The sequence below is a fragment of the Myxine glutinosa genome, chromosome 10 (assembly GCF_964187855.1).
Source record: "Myxine glutinosa chromosome 10, kmMyxGlut1.1, whole genome shotgun sequence".
NCBI classification, from domain to species: Eukaryota; Metazoa; Chordata; class Myxini; order Myxiniformes; family Myxinidae; genus Myxine; species Myxine glutinosa.
In genome coordinates this window covers 18,337,458-18,357,222 of record NC_136270.1, presented here as the reverse complement: position 1 = coordinate 18,357,222, position 19,765 = coordinate 18,337,458, and positions in this window count along the sequence as shown.

Genomic DNA, 19,765 nt, shown 5'->3' with positions numbered 1-19,765 from the left:
GCCTTCGTCGACCACAAGCCGCTGATCTTCGCGATGGGCAAGGTCACCGAGCCGTGGTCGGCCCGGCAGCAGCGTCACCTCTCGGCCGTGTCCGAGTACATGACGGACATCCAGCACGTCGCGGGGAAGGACAACCCGGTGGCGGATTGCCTTTCCCGGGCCGTCGCCCACGCAGTCCACCTCGGCATCGACTATGCCCGGATGGCAGCGGACCAGGCCGCTGACCCCGACGTCCAGGCCTTGCGGACTGCCGTCACGGGCCTCCGCGTCACCGAGGTGCCGTTCGAAGGCGCGGGCGTGGCCCTCTTGTGCGACGTCTCCCTCAGGCGTCCTCGCCCCATCGTGCCCGCGGGCTGGCAGCGCCAGGTGTTTGACGCCATCCACGGCCTGTCCCACCCGGGCGCGAGGGCCTCCCAAAGGCTGATCGCCGACAAGTTCGTCTGGCATGGCCTCCGGAAGGCCGTCCGCGGCTGGGCCAGGACGTGCCTCGCGTGCCAGCGCGCCAAGGTGCACCGGCACACCCAGGCCCCGTTGGCCCCGTTCACGGTGCCGGAACGCCAGTTTGACCACGTCCACGTGGACCTGGTGGGCCCTCTGCCCCCCTCGCGGGGTTTCACCTACGTCCTCACCATGGTGGACCGCACCAACCGGTGGCCGGAGGCCATGCCCTTGGCGTCGACAACGGCGGCCGATGTCGCGCAGGCTTTCATCGCCACCTGGGTCGCCCGGTTCGGCGCCCCCTCAGACATCTCATCCGACCGCGGCCCCCAGTTCACCTCGGAGCTCTGGGGGGCGGTTGCGCAGGGGCTCGGGGTCCGGCTGCACCGAACCACGGCCTACCACCCCCAGGCTAACGGCCTGTGTGAGCGATTTCACCGCTCATTGAAGGCCGCGCTCCGGGCCACCCTCCGCGACGGCGGCTGGGTCGACAGGCTTCCCTGGGTCCTGCTGGGCCTCCGGACGGCGCCCAAGGAGGACCTGCGTGCATCCGCGGCGGAGTTCGTCTTCGGGCAACCGCTGCGGTGCCGGGCGAGTTCCTCCCCGACTCCACAGCACCATGGTCCGCGGCACAGCAGCGCTCCGCTCTGCAAGAGACCGCCCAGAGGTTCACCCCGGTGCCAACGGCATGCCACGGGCACCCACCGACGCACGTCGCCCCGGAGCTTCGCACGGCGGAGTACGTCTTCGTCCGCCACGATGCCCATCGGACACCACTGCGGCCCCCGTACGACGGGCCTTTCCGCGTGCTGGAGGCCGGGGCGAAGCACTTCACCCTGGACATCGGCGGTACTCCTGACCGCGTTTCGGTAGACCGCCTCAAGCCGGCCCACCTCGATGTGGACCATCCACCGCCAGTGGCCCGACCCCCACGTCGGGGCCGCCCTCCTGCGGGCGGACCCCCGGCACCGCCCAGCCCCGCCGCCACGCCGCCCCCCGGTCCTGCACCCATCCCAGGGGCAGCCAGGGGCATCCCACCTGGCATCCTTGCACCCCGGACGCCGCCGATCGCCAGGGGGCGCTTCGGCCGGGTCATTCGTCTGCCCCGCAAACTGGCCCTCCAGGTGCGCGGGAATTCTGGGGGGGCGCGTGTGGCGGACACAAAAGCCCACTGGCGTGGTGACATCATTCCACGCACCAAGTGGGCGGTGGCCACGCCCGAGGGGTAGGCGTGGCCTCATGATATACACCGGGCGACCAGCCCGGAGCATTTCAGAGTTACAGTGTAGTCTTACAATAAAGACGTTTATATGTTACCGCTTGTCCGCTTCCTCCTTGCTCACAAGCAGCGCGCGTAACGCCGCGCTTTAACGTCATGCTTTGTTTTGAGTCCCACGTTCTTGCAGGGTTGCCGGAGGAAGTTTGCCTCAAGACTTTCACGAACACGTTAGTCAGGCATGGCGTTCGACTAAAGATAGGGCAGGAATCTGTAACTTGCCCAGGGTGGCGGCAATAACTTGTCGACTCTTCACGAAGGATATCTAATGTGATCATGGGATCTTTAACATCCAAACTAATGTCGGTGATGCGACACCTTGTTTGACATCCATCGGTGAGACGACACACACACACTGATAAATCACCCGGTCTGTGGGTCGCGACTCAAACACTAGACTAGAAAAGCAAAAGCAGCACCGAAAGCAGCCGCCGATGCATGGACAGACACAAACTTCAACTTGTATAATAGAATTGTTAACGTTATGTTTGTGGAGGTAGATGATGGAATACCATAGTAAAGGCAGGATTGTATAGGTATAGCATGGACCGTGGACGATTACGAGACATCTTGATGTATTAAGTAGGGAATTAAGTGGCTTAAGGTTGTTTACTTGTCTTCACATGAGGGGTGAAGCTTTGGTAATTAGATAGGGGTTAAGATTAGTTTTCCCCCAGTATGTGATGGCCCTCGGTGGTTTTTCCCTACGTTTCTACAATTGCAGCAAGGCCGACCATAAAACCATCCATAAAACAACAACCATCTAATACAAGCAGGCAGAGCCGTTGGGCAACTAAGCCCCGCCTCCAAAGAAGATCATAACCGGCATGCCACGCCCCCAAGGTTCATGATTGGTCGATGTGACGTCAGGAGACAAGCTTTGAGCAGGAAGAAGAGTCGCTCTCTCGGTCGCTTTTGTCTCTGGCTCTCAGTCACTTTTGTCTCTGGCTCTCGGTCACTTTTGTCTCTGGCTCTCGGTCACTTTTGTCTCTGGCTCTCGGCTGCAGCTGGCTCATGTGCGCTTGTGAGGAGACTTTTCGGAGCTTTTGTTTGAACTTTTGCAAAGTTGGAGGAGGAGGTGTTATTGGCCGGTGGTGTTCTTCGGGGGAGCTGTGGCCCGCGTTGTGCTTGCTGGCCTGGAATTGAGCATAGAGTGTTTTGGTGGCCACTTCACGGCTCGGTGCGCTCGCGTCATTGACCGGCGCCATTGTTGGAGCGTTTCCCACGCGAGCGGCTTCGGACCACCTTGTACTGCTGATCTCACCAGTTTCAGCGGCGGCCAAGATCACCAAAGTGCTCGTTGGGACGCCAAAGCTGAGTGCCGGCCGGATAAAGGAATTTCCTTTTATTTTATTTTATCTCTCCCCTTGTCTGTATTTGAGTTCGTATGTGGATGTACTTCAGTTAGAATTTTATTTTTTACCACAACTTTATTTCATTTTCACCTGTTTGATTTATTGTCATTAAATCCATATTGTTGAATTTTCTTGGTCGTGTTTACATGTTTTGTGGTTTTGGTATAAACCCATGTGCTTTCGTTTAGGTAAGCACCTCGCTGCCTTCCGTTCGACACATGCCAAAAAGTACCGCCAATTTCCGGGCTGCCACCTCGGGAGTAAAAACGATCGGCAATTCGTCACCCAGTGGTCTTAATCTCTGGGCGATACGACAATACTTTATTTATTTACTTTTCAACACATAGTGTGAGCTAAAAAGGCCGTTGCTGTGATTTTGCTTTGTTTATGAGCTTATTGCTGTTCTAATTTAGGATCTTCATGAAAGAAAGTTATAACAGAGAAATAAATGGTGGTGGGAGGAGGGATGGAGGCAGAGGGGGATCTGCAACGTTGTTTGCCCCGGAGCCAGTGCTGACTAACACCATATTGATTATGCCAAATATACAGGAACAGAAACTAAATAAAATATTAATAAATAACCAGCGGCAGTCACTAACTCTAATGCTATGTGCCAGTAGAAGAAGAAGCTGAAGAACAAGGGAAAGGAATAAAATTACAAGGGGAAGAAGGATTAACAGGGGAAGAAATAATAAACCGGATCGAGCCTGATTGGTGCATGCTTTGATTTGTGAGCTGGACACAAGGAGTGAGAGTCAAGTCGGAAGAAGCAAGTTGAGGGAGATGACCATTAACAGCCAAGACTTCCTGGAAAACCCATATGGTTACGAAGACCCATAGAGACAGACAGAAGAGCCCAGAAGGTGTTCACGTGCAAGCCACATCTAGAGTGGTCGAAACTTCTCAACATGTGACACTGTGACAGTATACAGTACATCGATATTATAAAACTGAAGTGTCTGTCCATCCCCAAACTACTTCCTCATTTTTGCGGCAAGATCTGCCAAACTTTCTGTAGAACCTTTTGGGGTCCCAGCAGGTGTCCTAAGGTGGAAGGTTTCATAAATGTTTTTTGATTTTTAATCTATATTATAAAGCAGAAGTGTCTGTCCATCCCTGAAAGACTTCCTCAGTTTTGGGGCTCGACCCACCAAACTTTCAGTAGAACCTTTTTGAGTCCCAGCGAGTGTCCTAAAGTGGGAGGGAGGTTTCATAATTTTCTCAATACAATTATGATTTTATGAGTTGGGGAGAGTTGAGAGTGGGGGAGACAGGGGATGAAGTGGGGGAGTGGGGGAGAGAGAGAGGAGCGAGGGCAGTGGGAGAAATGGGGGAGTGGAGGAGAGGGAGGATGGAGTGAGAAAGGAGAGGGAAGTAGGGGAGAGAGGGGAGTGGGTAGAGACAGGCGACTGGGGGAGAAAACTGGCCCATGTATAATAAGTGATATTTTGTAAGTTCAAAAAGGGCATAACTCCATGAAAGATTGATGAAACACCCCGAAACTCAAAACGTCTATAACTTACAATAATGAAGCCATGTACAAAGTTTCCGTTTTATATGTGAAAGGGTATGGGGAAAAGTACAGAAACCCGCAGGTATGATGGAAAGACAGATGGACGGACAACAAACCTATAGTCCCCTCTGCGTAGGGGACTACCAAGCAGACTGTTTTTCCTTTAATATGAAAAGTTATTGTTAATAGCCAGGCGCGGATGCCACGTGAAGTCGCCCCCTTTCGAGGATGCCAGAAGTACGCCCGTGATCGTGCGTTGAAGTAAGAACCATGAACGCCACCTGAAAACTGCTGGTAGCGGAGGGTGTGTCGTTGGGTCAAGCAGTCCGGGAGAGAACCAATTGGACAAGAGCACAATGTAAAAATAGTAAAGGGGGCGGAGTCATCGGGAGAAAGGGCGGAGAGAGTTCGGCAATCAGCACGTTCAATGTACGAGTTCGTTGAGGACATAGAATGCATGGCCAGAAATTGCAAGACGAGTTCCAAAGTTGGCATGACCACAAGATGTTTTGAACTTTGTAAAAAATAACCTCAGATAATGTCCCTAACGCATTTATTGCTCTCCGCATCCTCTTCACCCTCCCTCCATCTGTAGCAAATGGTGAGTAAAGCCTTTCTATGCTAAAGTTAATCCCAACATACATTTGCTTCTCAATGATGCAACAAACAATTGTTGGGCTACACACCTCGTCAATAAAACATGGAATTGCACAAAACATTCACCTAAAGGAACTTGTTTCTAATATAAATGAAATAATGAAATAATAATGAAATGAAATGCAATAGTACAATGAAATAATGCAAATAAGTAATTCTATAATACAAATAATGAAAATAATATAATAACAATTTTCGAAAAACTAGAACTGCCACTTTACAACTGCTGGCAGTGATGACCGGTTTCCTCTGCTTTCCCGCTTTCATACAACCCCACTTTCATTGGACATGCTTTGACACACCTCCCTTGGATGCAACCCCGATACACACACACACACACACACACACACACACACACACACACACACACACACACACACACACACACACCCTCCCCACCCCCCCCCCCCCCCCAACACACATCTCGTTTTTTGATTTCTGTTCCTTACAATTCTATCCCTCTTTCATTCACACACACACACACACACACACACACACACACACACACACTTTATAACAACCCTGCTTTCATATTACTAGGACGTGCCCGTACGTGGGTGCCCGTTCCTTGGTGCGGCCCAGCATCTAGTCGAGACCCAGTCACCCAGGCCGATCACCCATTCCGACCCCAAATTCCTCATCGACGATAACTAAACAATATATTATATGAATCGCACCGTACATACCTCCTTCTAGATCTTGTTCTTGTCTTGATATACTCACTCAGGCTCACTCTATCACGACTGAGTCCTCCCAGCTCCTCCAAATGGCGCCCGCTACGCCTCGAATTCACATCGGCCACGCCTACGCAACGTGTTCTGTGATTGGCTGGCCTACCCCGCAACCTGTTCTGTGATTAGTTTGGTAAATAAATCGCCATAGCTCGGTAACTACTTGTCCGATTAATATGAAACCTTGAAAAGGCACATCCTCGGGTCCCCAGCAATATACCTGGCAAGTTTCAAGTATATCGGACCCGTGGTTGTCGAGAAACAGCGGTCACAGACACACAGACACACACACATACACACACACATACACACAGAGATTACTGGAATTATAGATAGATTATTATTTTTCTCCACTAATTTATCCTTAGATGATGCTATGCTAAAAAAAAATTCATCTTGATCGGATGAGGATTTGTACTTGTCGAATTATGATGTCATAATGGATCTTGTCATCATTCACAAGGCTTATTCTCCGTGGATAGTTCTTTACAATGAGATATGTCTCAATCTTTTCTACGCAGCACTTTTGGAGATATAGAGAGGTAAATTTTTTGGTTTTTCCAAGATGGCGGCCATCTCATGACCTGTGACGTCATAATTATCCTTAAAAGATTATTCATGCCCAGGCGCACCTGTGGTGAACATTTCCTGTAAATTCGTGCAATGACTGCAAAAAAGCGATTTTTATAGAAAATAAACCTGAACATCACAGAGCCAGAATTATTTATACTAGGGCATGCCCGTACTATATCTATATCTAAAATTATATCCCCCCCTCTATTTACATGAAATGGTTTGGTCCATGAAATGTTTTGGTCCATTCGCAACGCCAAAGCGAACGGCGAACGCTTTACATGAAATGGTTTGGTGCATGAAATGTTTTGGTCCATTCGCAACGCCAAAGCGAACGGCGAACGGCTTGCGAGTACAGTGACAATCCCCCCGGGGTTTTTATTAGTTTTAAAACATAGTTTAACGCCAACATAGCGCCAACATAGTTTGCAAACGTGAAATAAATGAATACGCTCTCAAATGTGCCATCCGAGGCAGAGTGTGTCCGCCACGTTCGGCACACGCGATAGCTCGCTGCTCTCTGATTGGTTGAATCGTTTTTTGGACATAGCTCGGTAAGTAATTGTCCGATTAATATGAAACCTTGAAAAGGCACATCCTCGGGTCCCCAGCAATATACCTGGCAAGTTTAAAGTATATCGGACCCGTGGTTGTCGAGAAACAGCGGTCACAGACAAACAAACGTACAAACAAACACACAGAGATTACTGGAATTATAGATAGATGGTCTGAGAAGCCCTTTGCAAAGTTGCCTCTTCTTCGGCCAATCCCAACTTGCTTCTCTGTGTGAAATGCGATCGTGTCAAAAATAGTCGGAATTTTGCCAAATCTGTTTTAGTCGTGTGTTAATATACCTCAGCAATTGACAAATCTGAAATTAGAATTTTATTGGAAGTTCACATTACCCCGTGAGATCGTTTCGTATGTTGCCTGCACGTCAGATACAGTGTGATAAATAATTAATTGCCCGCACTCGAAGAGTTCTTCTTCACACAATAACAACTTCTAGCTTCCAGACCGTACATCCAATCATCTTGAAATTTTGCACACCCGTTACTCTTCATGACTTCTACTATAGTACGAGGTTTCACGTCGATCAATGAAGCGGTTCAAGAGATAGAATTTTTAAAAATATTTTCGTTTATTTAACGATATCTGCCAAACCACGTGACCTATCGCATTTTCCAAAAGGTCATTTTAGTAGACTGATATGCTGAACACATCTGTGAAGTTTCCCCTTGATTGGATCAAAAATGAGGGAGGAGCTAGGTTTTAAAGGTTTATGCTTAAAACCTCATACCTCTGAAACCATGTGACACATGACGTCATGCTCGCTGAATTTTTTGTTTGTCATGGGTATGCGATTCTGCCTGCAAAGTTTGGCCTCGATCTGTTCAAGCGTTTTGGAGAAAATGGGATTTTAGTGGTTTTTTCAGCCTTTTCACTCAAAACAATATGGAGGCTGAACCACGTGACCTACGTCGTCATTGTAATTATATTTCTGCATCAATTTATACCGAGAAGATGCTCAAGACATTTGATCCTGATCAGATAGTTTTTTACTCGTCGAATTATGACGTCATAACGGCGGCACCTATGACGCCATCATTCACATATGCTATTCCGCATGGAGAGTTCTTTGCAATGAGACCTGTCTGAATTATTTCTGTGCAGCGTCTTTTGAGATATAGAGGTGCAAAGTTTTTCGGTTTTTCCAAGATGGCGCCCGTACCACGTGACGTCATAATTACCATTAAAATATTCTACAGGCCGAGTCGCTCCTATGGTGAAAATTTCCTGTCAATCGGTCCAATTATTGCAGAGAAAATGATTTTTAAAGGACATAAGTCTTTAAAATGGCAGGAGTCATTGTCGTATGGCCTGGTAAGAAAAAAAGTTGCGTTTCTTCTTCTTTCAACAACAAAGACTTCTAACTTCGAGACCGTACAACCAATCATGCTGAAATTTTACACAATTGCTCTGCTTGATGAGATCTGCATTGCATTAAAATTTCAAGTCGATCAATGCAGCGGTTCAAGAGTTAGAAGCATTTTATGATTTGCCTTCAATTATTTATTGCGGCCAAACCATCTGACTTATCAAAACGTTTCAAGTATTGTTTGAACTTCCCCTCATGGGGAACATTTGTGCAAAGTTTCCACTCGATATCTTCACAAATTATGGAGAAGATAGGAAACCTAATAAAAATGCATTTTTGAAAGTTAATTGTGTGTTGGGGATAGGGATGAGGGTCGGAAAGCTGAAGGGTCGCAGAGGGGGCCAAATACCCTTGAACCTGGCCTGGATAGACAGATGTTTCGGTGATTAGTTGCGCCACCTACTGTACATCTCAAAAAGCTGTGGACAGATTCGGACGAAACTTGGCGGAGGGATTGGTGTGTGGCAAAGACGAAGTGAAAGATCCGGATCAGAATTTTTTAACTGTTAAAGTGATTCTTCACCATTAAGTGATCGGGCCAAAAACGATCTAACATATAGCATGATATTTCAAAACGTTGTGGATGACATACGACAAAACTTGGGTGGACGAGTTGGGTAAATAATAAGAACAAGCGATTGGATTTTGGTTCAGGTCTGAATCCAGCCCATCAGTGGGATACAAAATGTAAACTGTTCAGGCTGGCGGAGGTATGTTGTCTACCTAGTGCCATTCTACTTTAGGTCTGAACGAATTATAGCCATTTGCCAACGACAACATCATTGCAGCACCACCACACAAACGTACACACAGGACTACAACTTACCTGGCACAGAAACCACCCCAAATTTATAGCTTCCATCTCACACGAATAATTATTTTCCCAATTTTTTTTCCCCTTCCAGCATCTGCAGGGAATCTATACATTTTTAAAACCTTCTCTGATCGATAAAGGCATCCAATCATTTTGAAAAAGAATGATTATAAAGCTATTGACTATCATGTGCTATCCAATGAATGATATATGGAAACAAAATGGTGCCCATGACCCACATGACCAGAAATTTCCAGGACTCATCTTGTAGCTACTCCTAGTACAAAGGGATTATAGGACGGAGGGTCGAGAGGACCTTAATAAGGGAAGTAATATAAATCTATAAATGAAGGAAGCGCAATATCTGAGTGATGGTGATAATGACACCGCCCACGTGCACTTTAAAGGGTGGTGTTGCTTATGGTTGTGGAGGTGGTGGTGCTGGGGAGTCAAACATTCCATACACAATATGAGGAAAGCACCCAACACTATGCCATTTCTACCTATAATCTTGAAGTTCCCAGTTATAAAAGCAAAGCATCATGGGATATTTGATAATACACCAAACAAAAGAGACTGTAGAACATGTCATTTAAAGAAATTTAATTCTATTTTAATATTGTTAAACAATGTAAAGTGCAATTTCAAGGAAAACATGACATTTCAGAAAGAGGAACTGAAAAACTTATATTTACAAAAGCGAAACTGACGTCATGACGTCAAAATCCACACTCCATGTCTCCCAAGAGACATCACTGGAGATTGGCAATTCAAAACGTGTTCTTCACAGAGCATACAGGTATCTCTATTGGAGTATTCCAGGTAAATAACAGGTATCCAGTCTGAGGTATATATTTAACAATCTACAAAATGTCGAACAAAGTACACACAGTTAAGGACTGCATGTATGAAGCATGACCACATGGGAGGAGGCATGACCGCCTGCAACACGTTCTGACAAACAAATGGATCCAAAGCAAACTAAATTGCTCGAAATGGAATAATGAACAAATCGGAAAAAGGATCCTCATTTTAATTTTTAACAAGAACAATGGATTGAAATTATATTACTAAATACAGGGTCCATTTGTGCTGATCCTCTAACCCCACCCAAGTAATCGAAGCTCTCCAATCAAATATGCCCCATCCCAAGCCTCCTTACCCCCCCCCCCCCCCCCTGTGCACTTAAAGGGCAAATTCTTTCGAAACATAACCCCCCCCTCCCCAACCACAAAATCCTCCTCCACCCCATATTCCCACAAAAACCTCTTCCACCCTCCTATCCCCACCAAAAACCTTTTCCACCCACGATGAAGCTAACTCCGAGGGCCTTTCACTCACTCACCGCAGACAGGTTGGTGGTTTTTCTGTCTTCTACCGACTCCTCTCTGGCCTAGCTCCCCCAGCTGTTTGTGCTGTGTCCCAGGTCTTGAGAACAGCTGTTCACCACCATCTCTTCCCCCATCCAAAACCTTTAATTCACCTTTAATACTTTTCTACCCCCATTAATTCACCCCAAATCCACATCTTTCAATCCCCGACTTCATTCCTGAAATTCCTTGTAGTCAATTTGTTTTGTACCGGGTACAAACCGGGTGGAGGAGGAGGGAAGTACCCCTTCCCTCCTCCTCCACCCCCTATCCCCGCCAAAAAACGGCTCCACCCCCACCCCTCCCCCCCCCCCCAAAAAACCTCCTCCACCCCCTCTCCCCACCAAAAACCTGCTCCACCGTCCACCCCCCCGCCCCAAAAAAAAACCTCCTCCACGCTCTATCCCCACCAAAAACCTCCACCCCCCCCACCCCCGCCCCCCCAAAAAACACCTCCACTCCTATCACCACCAAACACCTCCTCCACCCCCCTATCCCCCCTCTCCCCCATGGACATAATACAAGGCACCGAGGATGGATAAGTCGACTATAACAAGTAAACATGGTGACATGGTCACCTAGAACCACGCCCGACGATCTTCCTCCGGTCACTCAGGTGTTGCAGACCCCCCTCGCAGATTCTGAAGATCATCGTGGGGAGAGACGAGACCGGAGCGACGAAGAAGCTCCAAAGCACCGGGCGGTGGGTTCGGAGGAAGTACGATGGTAAGAGGAGCGGAGCTGGAGGGACCTCGGGCCGAGGCCTGCCTCAGGACAGGAATGAGAGCCTCGTGCAGGTGGAACACCTGGAGGAGCATCTCGTGCACACACCGCTCGAGCTGGGCGTTCTCCGCCCGCAGGGCTGCCGTGCGCCTCCAACGTCTCCGCACCTGCTCGCTCGGTCCAGATCGTAGTTGTCCACCTGTGGCGTTCACTCCCCGACGCGCCTTCTGACGGCGGGACTCCAGACACGCGCTGCGTTGTTGCTCGACCATCGTGCTCGTTGTGGATCCTCGAACGGTGAGACCGATGAGCTGCAGGAATCAGGTGGGAAATAAAGATAGAACGTTAAGGATTACTCGACAGGAAGAATCCACACGGAGAAATACCATTGGTTCAGGGTATTGCGGACATTGCTGTACCTGCACGTTTGAACCCCACGGAGGAGCTATCCAAAGGAGTTCCCTCGCAGACACAGTTTGCCCTCCCGGGAGTGTGGGCTGGGCTGGGCTGCTATCTTCACCCCCGTTTTTATATCACAAGCATCAAATGGGCGTGGCTTGGGCGGGGCATTATGACAACTTGTTGCATCAGACGGAGAGCAAGCACGCTACGGAGTGACGTCATGCAACTGAAGACTCATAAAACCCTGATGATGATGGGGGATGTGGATCATGAGGGATTTCGAGAAACTTCGGGGAGGAAGGATTTTGTATTTTTGGGTTTAAACTAAAGGTATTTTTATTATTATAACTAAAGGGCCAAGGGGGTATTACCGGACAACCGGTACACCGGTATGCATGATATTAAATAATAATATGTTCCGTTCGGTTACAAGGAATCATTTTTTGGGGGGGTTTTTGTATACAAGATCTAGGCTCGTGTAAGAGCTAACATTAATCACAAAAAAACAAACTGACACATAAAACATGAGATAAAGGGAGCGGCAGACAAGATGGGGAGAGAGAGGGAAGCACACAAGTACAACATTTGAGAGCAGGGACATCGGGAGATCTGTGGGAGGGAGAGGGCTTGGGGGGGGAGGAGGTGGAGGGAGAGGGCTTGGAGAGGGGGAGGGGGGGTGGGAGAGGTATAAAGCACATGGACACAGCTTCCAGGAAAGAAATTGGTATTTCAAAAAAGTGGATCTGGGGTGAATTAACGGGGGTAGAAAAGATCAAGGTTTTGGATGGGGAAACATAAGAGATGGTGGTGAACAGCTGTTTTATAGACCTGGAGGGAGGAGTGGGATTGAAGAGAGTGGTTGAGTTTGCTCCAGAGGCGGGACAAAAGAGGAATGAAAGAGTGAAGGTGAGCAGAGAGTCTTGATTTTGGCAGTTTAACCAGAAGAAGGTTGCTGACAGAGCTTGTGCTGGCAGGGTGGGACGGTATGGGAGGAGGGTGGGAGGGGGTATGGGGGGGAGGGTATGGAAGGAGGGTGGGAGGGGTATTGGGGGGAGGGTGAGAGTGAATGGGAGGTAGAGGTGATGACTTATACATCGCTGTAACATCTAGAACCATGATATGTGTATGTGTATGTGTATGTGTGTGTGTGTGTGTGTGTGTGTGTGTGTGTGTGTGTGTGTGTGTGTGTAGTGTGTGTCACAGTGTCAGTGTGTGTATATGTGTATGTGTGTGTGTGTGTGTTTGTGTGTAGATTAGTGTAGTATTGATAGTGCATGTGTGTGCCTGTATATGTGTGTGTGTATGTGCGTGTGTCGTCATTTTGCTCAGAGATGGTCGAGCAGATCTTCGTCAATCTTTTAGGGGTTCATCATTGAGTTCCGGGGAGTGTTTTTGGCAAAAACAATTTGAAAAAACAGTTTGAGAAGTTTGAATTTTTAAAATCGCTCTATATTGCCTGTCTTTGTAGTTATATGAAAGGTAATATTAAATGATCCCCGACCCCATTCATTAGTGGGTGTAGGGAAGTGTTTTATAGCGCCCCCCCCCACCCATCCCTCTCCCCCCCCCCCCCCCCCCCAAAAAATTGATCTCTTCAAAATGCCAATTAGATTCAAACAGCACCGGGAAACACGGGGCACCCCAGCTAGTTGATGCTAAAATGAGCACACGGACTGGTATCGACATTATACATACGCACACCGGTGAAGTTTGAGGGGAGGGCAGGGGGGGGAAATGCCCCCACCTTAATTTTTTTCAGTAGCTTACAATTCAGATAAAAACATCCCGTATTTAAACGTGAGTAACAATAATGAACGTAAACTGTATTTGTGATTTCACATACACTGCCCTCTCCCCCGCCTCACTCCCATCCCCTCCCCTTTAACCTTCCCTCCCCACTCCTCGCACACATAATCCACTACATCTCTTTTTGACTTTCTTTCGTTTTTCTGCTGATGCAACATTAACACTCAATGGTACATTTGTGCTGTGACGTCATATCACGCCACGTGTAAACCGCCGGAGATTATAAACTGTCCCCCGAGGCAATAATGAATAACTTGGGCAAAGAGTAAACCAAACAGCGCAAGCAGGCGGAAGGCAAGGGCAACAAACAAGGTTGGAGTAATTAAATAAAGGGAACACGAAGCTCGGGGAAAAGTTGCATCAGATTCGCCGATGTGACCACGTGACTGGCGTCGCCCAATCACAAGTTTAAATGCCGCTCCTCCTCCTCGAGCCTGCCAAGTGCCAAACGAAACCAAATATGTTCAAACATTAACTTGTTGATGTGAAGTTGCTCACGTTCGGTGCACTCGCTGGTGCGTACGTAATAATGTAAAATGTACTCGTAGCCCACTGTACGAGGGAAGAGTGTGATCGGCATATCAGGTGACAACATTAGTTCGTGGACGTTAAAGATTCCACGGTGTCCTTCGCGAAGAGCAGGCGAGTTATCGCCGGCACCCTGAACTAATTACAAACTCCTGCCCTAACCTTAATCGAATGTCAGCAGCCCCACAATAACTTGGGAATCATTGTGGCTGTTAAAGAATAAGAAGGATAACAACAACTAGTAATACTAAGTACCAACAATCGTAGAGAAGCCAGAATGGATTTCCCAAATAGGCCGACAAGTTGAAGAATACAAGAAACAAGGTGAGGTTGACGTTACGGTGTTACTGTTACCCTCCGAGGAGGAAGAGGAAAAACGGGTTTCGAGAAATGGAGGTGGAGGGTAGGGTGTGGAGGTGGAGGGTAGGGGTATGGAGGTGGAGGGTAGGGTGTGGAGGGTAGGGGTATGGAGGTGGAGGGTAGTGGTATGGAGGTGGAGGGTAGCGGTATGGAGGTGGAGGTTAGGGGTATGCAGGTGGAGGTTATGGGTGTGGAGGTGGAGGGTAGGGGTATGGAGGTGGAGGGTAGTGGTATGGAGGTGGAGGGTAGGGGTATGGAGGTGGAGGGTAGGGGTATGGAGGTGGAGGGTAGGGGTATGGAGGTGGAGGGTAGTGGTATGGAGGTGGAGGGTAGGGGTATGGAGGTGGAGGGTAGTGGTATGGAGGTGGAGGGTAGGGGTATGGAGGTGGAGGGTAGGGGTATGGAGGTGGAGGGTAGGGGTATGGAGGTGGAGGGTAGTGGTATGGAGGTGGAGGGTAGCGGTATGGAGGTGGAGGTTAGGGGTATGCAGGTGGAGGTTAGGGGTATGCAGGTGGAGGTTATGGGTGTGGAGGTGGAGGGTAGGGGTATGGAGGTGGAGGGTAGGGGTTTGGAGGTGGAGGGTAGTGGTATGGAGGTGGAGGGTAGCGGTATGGAGGTGGAGGTTAGGGGTATGGAGGTGGAGGGTAGGGGTATGGAGTTGGAGGGTAGCGGTAAGGAGGTGGAGGGTAGGAGTATGGGGGTGGAGGGTAGTGGTATGGCGGGTAGCGGTATGCAGGTGGATGGTAGCGGTATGGATGTGGAGGTTAGGGGTGTGGAGGTGGAGGGTAGGAGTATGGAGGTGGAGGGTAGGGGTGTGGAGGTGGATGGTAGGGGTATGGAGGTGGAGGTTAGGGGTGTGGAGGTGGAGGTTAGGGGTATGGAGGTTGAGGGTAGGAGTATTGAGGTGGAGGGTAGGGGTATGGAGGTGGAGGGTAGGAGTATTGAGGTGGAGGGTAGGGGTGTGGAGGTTAGGGGTGTGGAGGTGGAGGGTAGGAGTATGGAGGTGGAGGTTAGGGGTATGGAGGTGGAGGTTAGGGGTATGGAGGTGGAGGGTAGGAGTATTGAGGTGGAGGGTAGGGGTGTGGAGGTGAAGGGTAGGAGTGTGGAGGGTAGGAGTATGGAGGTGGAGGTTAGGGGTGTGGAGGGGGAGGTTAGGGGTGTGGAGGTGGAGGGTATGGAGGTGGAGGTTAGGGGTGTGGAGGGGGAGCTTAGGGGTGTGGAGGTGGAGGGTAGGGGTATGGAGGTGGAGATTAGGGGTGTGGAGGTGGAGGGTAGGAGTATGGAGGTGGAGGGTAGGAGTATTGAGGTGGAGGGTAGGAGTATGGAGGTGGAGGGTAGGGGTATGGAGGTGGAGGGTATGGATGAGCCGTATTTCGGTGAAATATCCACCTTTACTTCCATTTCGCCAGGTTCGTTGAGCGAAACGGAGACGGAGGATTTCCAGAAAGCTTATAACCACCTTGAATACCAAACTTATAACCACACGTTAGTAGAATTCACACAAACATCATTTCTCCAGAAACATTTCTACATCTACATCATTCCCTTATTTACATCCCTTATGAAGGCCCCTTGTCCTGCGCTTGCACCAGAAAAGCAGTTTGAGGCAAGCACACGACATTCACCTACAACTTCCCATATACAAGCATCTTACCCCAAAAGTACACAATGGCTGACTCGATATTACGATAAGCGGTAACTTGTCATATACATATTGCGTCCACATTGGGGGAGGGGATATGTTGAGAAAGATGAAAGTGAGGAAGAGAAGGGAATGGAATAGGGAAAAAAAGAAGGACCTTCATCGGGTATTGACATAAAAGGAGCACTTCATCAGAAAGAAGAAAAATGGAGAGAAAAGGGCACGGAGATTGGGGTCACGGAGCACGGATATGGAAGTGAAAAACAGACAGAATTTCTGTCCTCCATGAGCTATGGTCTGCTGAACGGATTTCTACCCGTCTGCTGTGAATGTTCGTAAATCATTGTAGAATGTTAGTGTGTCCATTTCTACATCTGGAAGTACAATACATCTTTGTACATGTCCACTTTTTATTACCTGCGACATGTTGCAGGTCTCCAAGACCATCGCCTTGTTGTTGTTGTTCTTGTTGGGAGTCGATTTTTGAAATGTGCACCCATTGGTTGGACAGCTGCCAGACCACACCCCCATCTGTCGCTTAACTCCACCCACCATAGCACCGAGACAAACTGACAAACTGATATAGCCGCCATCTTGGTTTTTCTGGTGGCCGAACACACTAGGCCTGTATGCCTTTGCTGATGACACACTGCCCAGGTTTGTTGCGTCAGATTCAAGTGGCTTTGTTTGGGTCGAGTGTTACTCATAATGAAGGACCCGAAAAATCGAATCAAGTCGAATAATAGTAAGGTTTATTAAAGCCCATCAGAATGCATGGTATGTCAGCATGCACGGTAATTAAGTGTTACGTTACACAAATTACTAAAAAAAAGTGTTATGTAATTTTTTAACAGCCACAATATGGGGTTATTGTCTCCGTGACCCATGACCATGTGACTGTGTGACGATTCAGCTCCTCCTGATATAACCGTGGAGAGGCTGACATGGATAAAAGAGATGTCAAGTTTATTTTTAATACCGCATTAAATGTGTTTCCCAATCGTGCTGTTCATTTTTCAAATGTGCTTTAAAGATGCGCTTCCCAATCAGCCCGGTACCAGATTTCATGGGCATCGAAAGGTGGGGGACGGGGGTGGGGGACATGTCCTCCCCCCCCCCTTTTTTATACACGGATACCGGAAGGTGTTTGGTAACATGGTGCCAGAGGTGCGCCGCATGTTTCCTCAAGTGGAACATCTTCTCAGGTTGCTTCTTGTTTGTCCTGCAAACTCTTGTGAAGCTTAATTTGACAATTCGTCTGTTTCATGCCTCAGATAGGCAATCTCCCCACCCCCCCCCCCCCCCCCCCCACATTTTCAAAGCATTTGACGCCCATGCCAGATTTTGTTGCAGGTTGTGACTACAGTGTGGTCATTCTTGTTTGTTACTTTAGGCAACTCGGTAGACTCGCACGTGGTCTGCATGTATCCTGCATTCATTTTTCCTCCGCCACCAAAGGTGGATGGAGGTTATGTTTTCACCCCTGTCTGTCTGTTTGTCTGTCCATTTGTCTGTTTGTTGTCAACAAGATATCAAAAAGTTGTGGACGGATTCAGACGAAATTTGGCAGAGATGTAGCGTATGTGACGCCGACGAAATGATTAGATTTTGGTGAAGATCTTGATCCGGATCCGGCTACTAGAATTTTTAAAGTGTTTCTTCATCATTGGGAGATAGGGCCAAAACTATTCATAGCAGGATATCTCAAAAAGTTGTGGACGGATTTGGACGAAACTTGGTGGACCGTTTGGGTGGTGTCTGACAAGGACGATTCGATCCGATTTTGGTGAAGATCTAAAAATGGATTCGGATATGACATTTATTTAATTTATTAAGTGATTCTTCACCATTGGGAGATTGGGCCAAAAACGATACATAGCACGATATCTCAAAAAGTTATGGATGGATTTGGACGAAACTTAGTGGACCAGTTGGGTGTCTGACAAGGACAATTCGATCAGATTTTGGTGAAGTTCTGAATATGGATTCGGATATTATAATTATTTAATTTTTTAAGTGATTCTTCACCATTCGGAGATAGGGCCAAAAACGATACATAGCAGGATATCTCAAAAAGTTATGGATGAATTTGGACGAAACTTGGTGGACAGGTTGTGTGTGTGACAAGGAAGAATCGATTCAATTTTGGTGAAGATACGGATCTGGATCCGGCTAGCAGCATTTTTTAAAAGTGATTCTTCAACATTGAGTGATATGGCCAACCAGGCGGAGGTATGCTCTCTAATGAGTACCGTTCTAATTTTTCCTGCCTCACCCTGCTTTTATTATCCATCCACATCCTTGATATCCACCGAGTTTCTCTTCCCCTTTCACCATTCAATACAGGTAAGTCTCACTGTCTCACACTGTAGCCCCAGAAGGATCATCAAACAAACCAAACAATATATTTCTCCAGTCAGCCATGGAAGAGGCTTCAGTCTCTTGACCTCCTAGGCCTCGGTATCAGCAATGAGCTTTCCTGGGGTGACCATGTAGAAAAACTGGCTTCCAAAGCCAGCCGCATACTGGGCATCCCTGCCGATTCAATTCATTTCTTGAAAAATCAGAAATTATCACAGTCTACAAAATCTTTGGCCGTAGCTCAGCGGAGCACTGCTCTCCCCAATGGACTGAGGCCCCAGCATCACATATCTCTCTTGTATTGTGTCTAACATGAATGGAATCCCCCATGATGAGGCCAAAGCTCAAGACTTCGCAATCAGGTTGGTGGTCTCTTTTTTTAAACCACCACTCTGATGATCTTGCTACCGTCTGCTCTCTCAAATGTCTGACCCACCGCTCCCCCCAGCTCCCCTAACTAAATTTGCCTTTGACTTGTAAAACTTGTAAACTTGACCTTTGGCAGCACCCCAAAATAAAAAAATTCAATGGATTCAAATCCGGACTATGGGGCGCACACTCATGAGATGTGCACAGGCTGATGAGATGATTTCCAGACAGCTGGTGGAGCAAGTCAATGGTTTCACCTGCAGTGTGGGGTGGGGCACTGCCTTGCATGAACCATGCAAGTCTGAGTTGGTTTGGAGACAACAGTTGAGCAAGATCAGCGTGGAATAGGCATAAGACCTCGAGTACCGCTCGCCGTTGACCGTCACCGTCTTACCATTGGTGCCCTCGAACCAATACGGTCCCAGCATACCCCATCTGGCATTCAATGCACAGAAGCAAGTAGACTTGGGGCCCTCGAGAGACATCTTAGACACATCCTCAGGAGGCTCAGCACCCCAGAAGATGTTGTGATTGTTGATAGCCCCATTCAAATGGAAGTGTGCTTCATCACCGAACCACAAGGAGTTGGTCCAATTTGGGTACCTTTCCATTCGGTCACTGAACCAATCACACATTGTTACTCGTCTTGTCATGTCATTCAGAGTTAGTTTATGCCTTACAGATATGATGAAGGGGCATAGCTTGAGTTCAGAAGTGAGAATGCGCTAAAATCAATTGAATTAGTTCTTGTCACACACCCTAACTGTCCACCAAGTTTCATCTGAATGCGTCCATAACCTTTTGAGATATCCTTCTCACAGACAGAGAGACAGGGCTGGAAACATAACCTCCGTCCAGCTTTGGTGGTAGAGGTAACAACACCAAAAGGCAGAGGTAACAAATGAGCC